The sequence below is a fragment of the Mchenga conophoros genome, linkage group LG19 (assembly GCF_057382185.1).
Source record: "Mchenga conophoros isolate Kocher_MC1m ecotype Shallow Benthic linkage group LG19, M_conophoros_male_GT1.1, whole genome shotgun sequence".
NCBI lineage: Eukaryota > Metazoa > Chordata > Actinopteri > Cichliformes > Cichlidae > Mchenga > Mchenga conophoros.
This window is the reverse complement of record NC_140544.1, coordinates 24,426,162-24,439,410: the sequence shown is the minus strand read 5'-3', so window position 1 is coordinate 24,439,410 and position 13,249 is coordinate 24,426,162. Positions and strand designations below refer to the sequence as shown.

General features: G+C 41.2%; 1 long non-coding RNA gene across 2 annotated transcripts in view; it reads left to right on the top strand.

The window, feature by feature from the left end:
- The window catches only part of LOC146552344 (uncharacterized), a 64,800-nt gene extending 51,957 nt beyond the window's left edge, over positions 1-12,843 (top strand). Inside the window, exon 4 of one of the 2 annotated variants that reach the window (XR_014889994.1) lies at positions 12,473-12,843. This is a non-coding gene — a long non-coding RNA (uncharacterized LOC146552344). Of the gene's footprint in view, positions 1-12,095; positions 12,243-12,472 lie in introns of those variants that run through there. The other variant, XR_014889995.1, reaches the window with a different exon arrangement.
- The last annotated feature ends 406 nt before the right edge of the window (positions 12,844-13,249 follow it).

Genomic DNA, 13,249 nt, shown 5'->3' with positions numbered 1-13,249 from the left:
GACAGACCATCCAAGAAATTAATGAACATTTTATTTTGATGTAACTTATCACTACTTAGTAGGTATCTGGGTCTTTGTGATGCACTCATACAAAGCACTTTGCTAAGTAAGCTAGCAATGTGGCACTCGGCCACCTATGGTTAAGGCATTTCTGACTCTAAAAATATGAATAAAAACCTAAAACAGATGGTGATGAGCCAAACTGACACTTCAAAATGGGACTCTACACTCAAATGGGTCACTTTACAGCATTTGAATGGGTGTACATAACTGAACTTCTACTTGTTCTAAGTACGGTCTAAATTCCTGAACTCATGGAACTTTGCAATTCTTCAGAACATATGTGCATACTTTGGACCTGAGTGAATGCTCCTTGTCTGTAAAATATGCAGATGAATCAAATAAGGGTTGCCTGTGATGTGTCCAAGTAGAAATGAGTTCTGCCTGAGGGGTGGAGTCCATGTCTCTCCCTCTCTGTCAGATAGTAAGGAACCCAGCACCAGGGAACTTTAGAATGAGCCTTTGTTTTGGTCGACTCTCCTCCTCTAACTCTCCTGTCATCCTTTGATCATATCAGACTTCGTGCTCTCTTCCTTACTCTCTGTCTACCCTTATAGGTCTGATGTGAGAGATATATACATACAGGACTCTGCCAGGAGAGAGACAAAGGTATCCCACTCCCACCAGTCCTTTTCCCCCCACAGGGCAATTTCTGCTGTCACCTCCCAGCCCCTTCCCCTCAAGACCCTCACTCAGGTGACAGGAGGTATGAAAACACTCAAGTTTTTTCTCAGACACAAGAAGGCCTATATTAGTCTCCCTCCGTGCACCATCCGCGGCATCCTTCTAACTAAGACATGGGTCCACACCTGTGGATATTATGACACGCATCTGTCAAGTGAAGTCAAAACTTGCCAATCCCCTATCAAGATTGAACCATTTTAGGAATGAAGAAAATTTCTAGGGTTTTATTGTTGCATTAACAAGTCTTTAGCCCATTACCACTGACAGCTAAACCACCCAGGTGCTTGTCTTGTCATTGTTATTGGGAATTATTCAAAATATAAAGGGAAGGGCACATTTAAGCATGGCAGATCTGCTTGGGAAGTTGCAATTTTACATATCAAAGTTAACAATGGGTCATTATACCATCTGTTTGTCTTATTCCTCTGATTCATTTTAGGCATTGCATTGATTTTTGTATTTACTCTGGCTCTGCTCATACATCTCTCCCACTCTCGCGGTCCCCCAAGCTTGCCGTAATGCCTCGGCCCAAACACAGGAAGTGTCAGCCCCCTGCTATGCATTTGCTGCTGCTGCCCAGCTTTAAATGCCCCAGACTCTGTCAATAATATTGATGTAATCCACGGGCATTTTTGAGTGATCCTGCTGTCACAGAGACATAATGACAGGCAGTGGAGGCCTGATTGGATCTGCACTACAGCAAGGTTGGCCGGCGCACAGCCAGGCATTGATAAAGTGTCACAGACTTCAGTGCTTTGATTAGCCCTTCGACTAATGCCATGCTAAGCAGAAACATTACTCTGCCCCGCTAGCTATACAGCTAGAGGAGGGGAGGGCTGACTGAGGGAAAGGGAGAAAATATACTCTACAGGGAAATTAACCAATGCGGATGAAATGGTGTACCAAGGAAATTCTTGGATAAATTAACAACGCAATTACATTACATGACACACTGCAAGATGGATGAGGAAAACTTGGCTGGTATTATGTTCTGTTTTCCAAATTGCAATTTATTTGAGGGCTCTAATGGATGCCGTATTAAAACATCTTGGGCTGCGGTCAGATTTCATTGTGTGTCACCCAGATGTGATTGATGACCTTCTCTTCCACGCCCCTCGACCCCTCCCCACTCACCCACCCACCCACATCCTCTCTTGCAACCCTTTACTTCTCCCAAGTCCCCCCCTCACACACACACCCCACCCCTCCTCTCCTGCTGCATTCTGTGCTTTTTACTGGGAAGTTTGAACATTAGGAACATTTATATGGATCCAGGAGTATTCAATTGATTTTCTTATCGCTTAATTTCCTTGCTTGCTCCTGCAATCAGGCGATAAATTCTGAGCACACTGAGAGCCGAAGTCCTTCTCTCCCTCTCAAGCTCTCCCTTTCTCTTACCCGTAGTAAAATTCTATCAATAATGCCATTTTCCTGGAATCCCGACCTCTGATCATGTCCCTCTGATCTTCCTCTGGCTTTTCATGTGCCTTTGTTCCAGTTGCAATGATAGCTCCAGCTATTCTTAAAATGAAAATATAATCAAAAGTATTTTTATTGCTGTAGCAAATGCATTTGTGCGTAAAGGACATCTGGAAATCATCCACAGCTGCTTGCTCAGTTATGACAATATCATAGTGACTTTATTTTACCATCCATAATTACTCACAGGACAGTGAAAAACCACATGCTATCTGCTTTGAACTTGAAAAAACAGGGTTTGCCCAGATTGACCCAAACAATGTGAAGCAACCCAATCCTCGATTCACTTTTCCTCTTTCAGTATTCTACCTTTCTTGCTTACTTCGAGGTGATGCAAACCTTCCAGGGAGGGAAAGGTTAATAACATTCCGAATAAATCAGCATGCAGCACATCCCCTGGATGACATCAGTGAGTGTTCCTCCAACCCACAGGGCCATAAACAGCTTTGTTTTTTTCCAGGTTTGTTTCAGATGTGAGAAAACGGATAAATAATGAATGAGCCGCACTGATGGGACACATATTTCACTTAGCGGAAATGGCTTTAATGCAGTCGGCCTGTATTACACTCCCAATCACTGGGAAGGAGGAGTGCTGCATGGGGGGAAAAAATGTGCAAACTAAATTCAAAGAGTGTTGAACTCAGGTTTGTCTACAATGCAAATGACCTAGTTTTTAACAAAACTCCTGAACCAGCTCTGCACCTGCTGTAGTCTATGAAAATAATTTGTTGCGTAGGGAGATCTGGCAGTGAAATTAGAGGTGGAGATTTTTTTAACCATAATTTGGAATGATCTGTTGCATTCTTGCCAGGTTGTCTCAGAATAAGAAAGACATGCAAATAGAACAGAAGGAAATTCAGATTTAGGAAAACCGTCTTAAAAATGACATATTTTTCTTTGTTTAACTTCCCTGCCGGATCATTTCCCATATCACGGAAGAGAAAGACTGATATGTAATAGCATGTAAATTAAATGATTATTTTTACTCTTTGTCAGGGATATAATAAGAAACTACTTCATGTGCAGCCCCATGAATTTCCACTTTATGGGCTTTGATTTCTGGTATGCAAGACATCTGAGAGGTATCTACAGAATCTTATTCTAATTCACTATTTATTTACATATTCCCAGTTCTTTGTGTCTTGGGGAAATTCAGCATGACTTTCTCTTTTCCCAGGTCTCAATGGTTAAAAACAAAAGTGAGCCTGAAGTTTCTTTTGGCCATCACATGGCTTTTAGAGGGTTTGTCTAAACAAAGTTTGGGGTTTGTAAATAGCGAAGGTTATCTGGCCATCGAGGCTTCCAGATGGCGGCTGAGCCAGACCACCTGCTATGGAAATGCCTTTGCTGTGAGGGCCGTGTGGAAATATTCAGACCCCGGTTCTCTCTTTCTCCTTCTCCCTCCCATACACACACAGGCTAACATGATAGGAGCTAAGAAGGAGAAGCCCTTCAAACACAGCTCTAACTTCCCCTCTGTCTCTTTCCCTCTCCCCCATGTTGACCCCCCATCACTCTCCCCAGACTTTGCCCGCAGAACAAAACAGCTGGACAGGGAGGGCTTTCCTGCAGGTCCAGATCTATCACGTAAAAAAGATGACACATCTTTTGAAGAAACGGGGCAAAAGGGAGAAGAGGCGGTTGCGCGAGAGAAAACATAAACAAAGGTGTTTTCTTATGATGGTCGCCAGTGGCGCACAAAGAAAACTGGAAGAGGGCAAAAGAAAAATTGCTTACAATACAAACTCTTTGAATGACAGCCTAAAGCAGGAAGCCCGGACCGTGCTTTCAGAACTTGAATGCCGTAGAATGTGTTTTGTGTATATCTTATAGTTTCTCTACTTTGACTCGAGATCCAAGTGAGTGCGTTTTTATTCTTGCTTCTTTTATCATGTATTTTCAGTACTTTATATTACCACACTTTGTTTTACAGTTGAACATCTTCAGTGGACCAGCTAAAAAATATAAGTATGTTGTTTATCTGTGGTTCTCAGGAATAAAAGTCCACTAAAATATATCGAAAGCTTTTCTCTATGGTTTTAAGGAGAGAAACACTCACTGATACCATATCACCCAACTGTTTTGACACTTGACTTTGATCGACTGAGTTTCAGCAGTGTGGTTGAGCGCATACCCCCTTCTCCGCAATCCTTTAAGAGGTCATAAAAAGCACCACTGTACATCAAAACAACCAACGCACTCCATTCACATCATCCGACATGACACGTGAGATGACACTGACCACAACAATAGTTAAGCCTCTTTGATGGTAAAATGCCTTCGTGTTTATTTACATCAGGCCGCCTCTTTGCCCGACTGTCAGTTATGCGCAATGCTATGGGTTCTTTTGAAGTTATCGGGGGGCGATGGTACAATGTCCCACCCAGGGAGCGTGAAGAGAGGTGACCATATTGAGAGCACTTGTTGTTGGAGACACATGGGCAGAATAAGGCACAGAGTGTTTGACTGGGGAAAGTTTTTGACCTTAACAGCAGAAGAGGATGAGCATGAGGCTGTTGTTTTATGATCGGGTTGATGCAGAGGTATTTGGCACAGGCGTATTTCAACAACATGTTTGGGATAAGAACCATCCTTTGTCATAAAAACATGAGCTAATCCATGATCCTTTTGACCCTATAATTGATATGAAGTAGTGACAGGAACGTGCAGAAAATATGGAGAGAATATCCCCAGATGTGTGTTTATTGACAGCAATTTTCCTATAAACATAAAAGCAAAAGAACATCGTTACTCCTCGTGGACACCCACATAGACAAACATGCTTTTTGCATTGCTAACACTGCTATTGTCAGGCATCTACTTACTTGCCAACCTGCACTCTCCACACCGGCCCCCACGTTATCCCCACAATGTTAATTAAAGCTGAAAGGTTGCAAAAGGTGGAAGCCAATAACAAGGCCACATATTACACTTAAGTTCCTTCTTTTCCTTGCACCCACTCAATAATTCATGCTATCACAGTGTCTACAAGGAAGTGAGGCTTCTCTTCCTTTGAGAAAGCCTCAGACAAGGATCATCTGTCCTCTGGACTCATTGTAAGTAAGAAAGTGTGGGCAACAATATATACCAAGCCAACCCCAGCCTCATAAATAAATATGGTGATTGTTAATGGGGTTTAAAATTACTCATCTTGCTACCCTGCAGACTACTAGTGTGACCACATACATGGCATACAAGCACATGGAGGCTACGTGGTCCTCCAGATAGAATGTCTGGCACCACTGATACCACATAATGGCCACTATGCCTCCACTTCCACCTCGTCCTTGTCATCTTTGTTATCTCTGCATCGTCTTCCTCACCCTTTCCCTTGTTTTCCACACCTTTTCTGTAGTTTCAAGGTGCTTGTTTGTCACCAGAGGATAGAACGATAGATTTTTTTTCCTCCACTGTTTGCCTGTATATAGAGCTGCTTTTCATTTTTATGTTGCAGAGTGTTTGCTGATTTCTATCAGCGTTTGAATGTCATTACACCTGCGGCCACCAGTGCTCATATTCTTGAGATGTCTTTTTCTTTATCTTCTTTCCAGATGTTTTTTTTTCTCATTTGGAACATATGCATCAGGCACACTTATAGCCCCACTTGACTCATGTTAAAAAAAAATAAAAATACTACTCACGCATGTAAAAAAAATACAGAAATGTTTTGTGTGTTGGATATTGTGCTTTTCATAAACATCCCACTCTTGCTATGATGTCTTTTTCCAGAAATGTTTTTATAATTAAAATATGATGCAGACACAGGCTTCAATTTCTACCCACTTGCACTTGAAAATATATTTTTCTTCTAATACTGAGAGAGCGCAGAACATGCTCTCTCTAATAGAAATGTAAACTGTCTGTGGTCCATGTTTATACTAGCATTGATAAACATCATGAATTCAGGCAGCATCTGGTCTTAAGGACAGTGTTTATTTTTCTACAGTTTAGGAAGGGTGATCTATTTTTTTCAGATTCCTTTAGTTCTTTTTTTTCTTCGTCTTCCTACTGTTATTATTGTTGTCGATAATATAGCCGTAATCTATTTTTAATATCAACTCTTTTTTTTTTTTAAAGAATATGCAAGCATACGCTTCATTTTACTGAGGTGCAGACCATGTCTCTGCTCTTTTCTCCACCATAGTATGGTGTAGTGTTCTGTAGCGCTCCAGCTCGATTGCATGCCTGTATCTCCCCCTCCAGGACAACTTGCATTATGGTCCCATTCTCCCTGAACACTGAGGCTTGAGAAAGCAGCAGTTGGAGCACAACATCTCCTTCTCCATCTTCATCCTCAAATTCTGAAATCTGTCTTTCAAATCACCAGAGGGGGCAGGAAAAAAAAATCCTAAATGAAATATCAGCAGCCAATAGATGCTCTGTTCAGAGACAAAATAGTTTTAGGAGGGACTCGGGCATTTTGCCTGAATTCTGTTTTTCCCAACCCCATTCTCATCTGTGTTACCTACTCCCCAGCGCCAGCCTGAGCTGATAACAAGTGAGTGCACTCCCTAGAATGATGGATGGGCTTTAGCCATAGGCTTGTCAGGAGAGGGTGCAGGGCCATATGGAAGTGGCATATGGAAGCTCATAGTAGAGGATGGGGCAAAAGGAGGGGAGTGACAGAGATATACATTAAAGACACTGTTTTGCTCTTAAAAATGCAGGGTTCATCAGTTTAGCGGGGAATATCAGTCAGTGATGCTTCCTTCCGTGGAGGCAAACAAACACAACCAGATGCAAGAGTTTGTCCTTTTGTGATTCGAGCAAGTTTTCTCTTGCCAAAATAATTGTTTGGAGTTATGAACTGGGTTTGAAAATGTAAAAAATATTCTACAAGCAGGAAAAAGGACTATTATGAGGCCTTCTGCAGAACACATCTACTATTACGTTTTATTTTAATACTCAGTTTAATTCGATTAATTTGTTGTCAGCCCCATTTCATTTCAAGCTTACCTCAGAGGAATGCCAGCGCACAGGTTCTCTTGCACAGTCCTGTGAACAAGCATTAAATATGTCTTCAGATCAAGTCATGATCAGTCTATTTTTACCTTTTTTTAAAAAAAAAAATCTTTGTCTATGTTGGTGTGTATGTGCACTATCAGCCGTGGAAATGTGTGTCTGTCTGTCTTTCTTAGTGCCCTGTGGAGTGTCTGTGGGCCCTGAGGAACTCTGTTTGATTGTTTAAAGCCCTTCTTAATTGGCGCTTTGTCTGCACGCTCCTAAATGAGGCGGGACACCCACGGTGGGGGTTCCCGTGGAGACCATGGGCCGTTTGACAGCCCCCACAGTGGGGCCTGTCCCACAACCCCTCAAACTGCCAGCTGCATGACAGCGGCCCATGCTGCACCACCCTGGCCAATTAAAACTCAGCTGTCAGGACCAGACACTATACCAACACTGGGTGACTGAGTGTGACTGTGAGATAGCAGAGAGAAAGTGTGTGTGTGTTCATGTGCTCATGCAATCATTAGCTGATGAATAAACCCTTTTCTCCTCAAGCCACTTGTGTGTTTTTGTTTGTATACAGGATGTGTGTATTTCAGTGTCCTAAGGTGTACATGACGCCCTCGTGTCCATGCATGCTCTTAAATAGCCACCCCTTGTAAGTGGGTTCAAGTTGTAAGTGTTTATGTACGTGTAGAAGAAGTGTTCTTTGCCAGTTAAACTGCTCAGCAGACAGGTCGTATTGGGTTACATGCAGACAGATTTGTAATTCAGAGTAATCACTTAGGACAAGGCCTTACACCATTTTATCTGGTCATGACTCTAGGCCAAAGTCAATACTCATAGTATAGTAATGAGAAGGGGCTAACTGAGCACATTTTATTAAAGCTCTGAGGAGTGAATCTGATGTCAACCTGTTTCCCAGTGAAAATATCCCATTCTCTTTCTTTCACACATTTTTTTTCTCTTTCAGTTCTAATTCTCCATCTACCTGCAGCATTACTTATTAGACCTTCTGCTCATAGGTGGTAGAAGTGCCTCAATTCCTCCCTTTTGTTGTCTAACAAACAAACACAAATGTCTTCCAAACAAGATAAGGAGAATTGTCAGAACTTGATAATATCTCACACAAAGTCCTCTCACAAATCCCAAACTATTGAACAAGCCACTGCAAAATGTCTAGTAAAAAAAGGCCTTGTATTTATGTTTAAGACATAAAATCGCTGAAAAACATGTATTATGTGAGGAGATTATTCTGGAATGACAGTGATGAGTTGAAAAGCCCTTTGGCGGGATTTGTAATCTGAGATTCCAGCATTGGGCATAGATTCAGTTTAATCCCTGCTGAAGGCAAAATACAGTTATTGGAAACTTCTCACCTCATCATAACCATTTTCAAGCATCACATAAAAGCTCACCTCACCAATATAAAATCCTCAGCATTTTTTTTAACAAAGGGGATCATCTTACCTTATGGTCTCCTTATTGAATTCTGTGCCTCTCTGTGGTAGATATGCTATATGTAGTGAACAATGTAACATTGTTGTGAAGGTGCACTAGCACTCTACCCTTTGGCTAGTCTGTGAAGGAGCATGATTTGATTGACAGACAGTTTCTGTGGGGGTAAGTAATAAAGTCAGAGTCAGAAACAGTACAGCAGCATAACTGCCTACCCCCTCCTGTGTGGCTGAACAGAAATACAAGATATTCTTTTTCAGTTTTCTCTGAAAGGTGAAAAATGCACTTTCTTGATAAAAAAAAAAAAGTTTTTAAAAAGTGATTGATACTTAAGCATAGGCAAAGCCGAGTAACATTTAAAGAGATCAGATTTCACAAGCTTCAGCCAAAAAAAAATAAAAAATGTGAAGTAAATGAGTAAAATCAAATCAATTATATTATCCACCTGCAAAAAAATGGACCTCTTTTGCTTGCTTCGTTAAAGATATCAACGTAGAAGTGCTCTACAATGTGGTACACTACTGGAGCACACATGGAAAAATTTTCAGACACACAGAGACACTCATCTTCTGTGTCCTGCATCTGGAAGTTGCTCCATGAAAAGTGGCTTCTTCCTGCTCTCACTGGAAACATTTTCCAACCAGTGAGGGCTTCTTCTGGGAGCTGGCCCACATCCAGGAACACTCAGATTCACAGCTGTCTTACAGCGTTTAAATGCAGCATATGGTACCAAAGTACCATTGTTTCACCACTAAAGACCCTGTTTTTTCATCATGGAAGAAAGGCCATTTAATGTCAGCTTCACTTGGAGAGAAGAAAGAAGTTTTGAAAATGCAAACTGGGCTGTGAGAAAGAGCGATGTCGTTTTTTTTCTCAGACCATCACTAATTTTGGCAGTGATGACATTTTGATTCTCAGTCTGTGAGTTTGTGAAACAACACCATCTGTGTGCTTTCCTCTAATTAGGGTAATAGCCGCAAATATTACTGCAACAGTTTCTCATGACAAGCTGTTACATGCCAATGTGTGAAGACTTTTCTGGGTTTGATAGGCACAAGTTAGCAATTACACTGATGTAACTGAACAGCAATGCACCATTTTAATAACGAACAGAAGATTCCATATTTATCTAATTTGGCATTGTTCCCGTGAAGTGGATCGCATCTGCAGAATTATAGTCTTTCTTTAACTTGCACATTTTCTATTTTTAATTTCTGCATTTTCAGTCTAAGGTTGCATAAGGTCAAATCTTGTCAAATGAAAAAAGATTTGCGTGTTTTCTAAAAACAATAAGACCTTTGTGCCGCATGGGATGGGAGCGTGACTGCAATTATCCAGCCTCACCTATCTGCAACACGCTTCACATTACCTCAAAAACAATATCATATTCATCATCAAAAGCTGACAAAACATTTCATTCTAGGACACGTAGTGCATCACATTATCTTCTCAATCTCCTTACTTCATTTTCTTCGGTACCATTTGAACCCCAAATCTGACATTAACAAATGGAAGTTAATTTGCCTCCCTCAGAACACGTTATAATCAGTCTAAAGGTTAATGTTTCTGCTAATTTATAAATGCAGGATTGCTGTCAGCATGAGGGGGAAATGGTTTTGAAAGGCCTGACATTGTAAATTAAGCCTGTCAGATCGTCTCTCTGCGCCGGCGGATCAGAAGATGCCACAGTCTATGATGTCAGACAGGCAGGCAAACAGCCTTGGGGGACAGACCTTGCTCCCTCACTTCCAAACACTGGGAATGCCTGGAATTATGTGGCTATGGAAAGGTATTTGGGTGCACATCCTGGTAGGTGGGTCTCACCTTCAGGGACTGTCCTTGATGGTCAAAAACCCAAATGATGGAGGTGGTTGATGAGATTTTAACTAATTCTGTGAGACTCACAGGAAGGATCATATGAATGAAGATGTCATGCTTTGTCAATATAATGTATTGTCAGAGCACAGCAGCCATACTCTCAGACCACGTGTCTGGGATTCAATTTGCATAGCTATCTCTTTCTTCATTCTAAACGCCAGAGAAAAAAAGCTCCATCTCTTGAGACTGAATTCTAGTTCTGTTGTATTTAGATATGGTCAATAACTCATCGCTATATCACACCTACTATTCATGAATCAGTGAAGGATCTATGTCAAGTTTTTAGCATAAAATAAAGATAGTGATGAACTAGATTGAGCACCAATAAAAACAATGCCCTTGCCAAGAAAATGGATAGCTGTAGTTTTGGAGTTATAGGGCATTAAAGGCTTGTGAGTCTTTCGTAGTTTCTCCTTTTCACATCCTTAAGCAAGATGCTGAACCCCAGACGTTCCCCGATATGTCATTTGGTATGTGAGTGTGTGAATGTGGTAGATGATACACTGTATGGACATGTGTGTGAATGGGTTAACAAACATACTATTGAATTGTGGTGCAAACCTATTGAAACTAGTTCCCATTTTGTAAGATAAAAGTACATTTTGTATCAACCAAGTCTTTAATCTAGTATGTCCTCGCTCTCATTTTTTTTGCTTAAACGTTGGATGGCAAAATCTTTCTTCCAAGTATTAGAACTGGCAAAGGCAAGTTCACATGAACTATCTTTCCTCTGGAACTGTTCCATTCATGCTAAGTGTTGTATAGCCTTGTGGGATGGAAAGAATTACAACCCTACAGTAAAGCCTAAAAGCCAATCAGACATTGGGGGGGTTATAGAACTATGGGAAAACAGCCAAGCTCTGACAAGCACCAATCTAGTCCTACCAGTGAGATGATGAGGCCAAGAAGTAAGATAAAGATTATGTCAAATGTGTGGTTGAATTCCACCCCCCATGTGAAATAAATAAGATCTGATCCGGGCAGATTTCTTCCTCAGTGGGAGGAAATGACAACTGACAGATTAGACATCTTCTACTGTAATCTGTATAAAGCTTTGAAATATAGGTTGGCTTAGGGCCAGACTCTTTCTCTCCTTCTGTCCTTCTGTGCAAGTCATCCAATCACAATCACACAAGCAAAATGACCAGAAGAATTAAAATGGCTAAGAGAGGCCTGAAACCAACTCTGAAACTTACTGATTCTTGCCCATCAAGCATCTGTAACAGTTACAAAAGTGAGTGTGTGTGTGTGTACTTATATTTCTAATGTTGAAGGGTCCAGGGAGAAAACCAATAATATGGAGCAACTCCTCTGTGAAGTCCAAATTCAAGGCCCCTCCACAATACATTTCCTTTTAAACAAGTTCAAGAGTCTCCTGGACTCAAAAGTGTGCTTGTGCCTCCTGCAGTTTTCACTTGGTACACAAGATAGCAAGAACTGTAAATGTGTGAGTGAAGTGTGTGTTAATGTTTGCTCTTCAGTGCCCCCTGTGCAATGCCACACTTCTGAAAGTGTGTAATTACCATTTGGCAATGTCTTTGCTAGGACAGAAGAAACAAGGGTATTGTTGCTTCTTCTTTTTCTTTCAGATGGTCCCACTAGGCTCACCGCAGCAGATCATCTGCCTCCGTCTCACCTTATCCCTAGCAGACTTTGCATGTCTTTTTTGTGGTCTTCCTGTTTTCTTTCTGTATGATAGTGTAGCTTCATATGCAACATCCTTTGCCCAGCGAATACACTGTCCCTCCTCTGCACATGTCTAAACAATTTCAGATTTGTCTCTCGAACTTGCTCTACAAATTGCCCAGCCTGTGATGGCCCACTGATGTATTCGTTTCTAATCTCATTCATCCTTGTCACTCCTAACTGAAATCTTTAACATCTTCACTGTTATACCTTTCTTAATCTCATTCACATATATGTGATCTGTCTTGTTTCTACTGACTTTCATTCCTCTTTTCTCCAGTGCATGCCTCCACCTCTCCAGACTCTCTTCCACCGGCTTCCTACTCTCACTGCAGACTACAATGTCATCTGCAAACAACACAGTCCATGGAGAATCCTGTTTGACCTCATCTGACAACCTGTACATCACCACTGCAAAAAAGAAGGGGCTCACAGTCAATCCCTGATGTAATTCCACCCCTATCTTGAACCTGTCTCTCACTCCTGCCAGTATCTTGCTATCCTCATACATGTCCTGCACCACCCTACTGACTTCTTTATGCAGTACCAGTTCCTCTCTTGGCACTCTATCAGATGCTTTCTCTTGATCCACAAAAACAGAGTGCAACTCTTGACCTTGTCTATACTTCTCTATCTCCCAAAGCATGCATCACATCCATAATGCTCTTTCTCGGCATGAAGCCATACTGCTGCCTGCTGATCATCACGTCAGTTCTTAACTTAGCTTCAGCAACTCTTTCCCATAGCCTCATGATACGTCTTATATGTCTTCTCTGTAGTTACTAAAGCTTTGCACATCATCCTTATTTTTGAAAAAGTGGTACCAGTACACTCTTCCAAACATGGTAACACCAATGAATAAATTTAAAACCTTTTTCAAATAAAATTAAACTATGTACCAAAAATAAGCGTTCAGTTATACACATCTTTCAGCACAATAATGGAAATTCCTACAACTTTATTACTTAGTCTATAGATTGATAACTATCTTTTTTCATTAGCTGTGACTTTGAGAATGGTGATGGTCTTGCCAATGCAGTCGAAAGTAAATAATAGG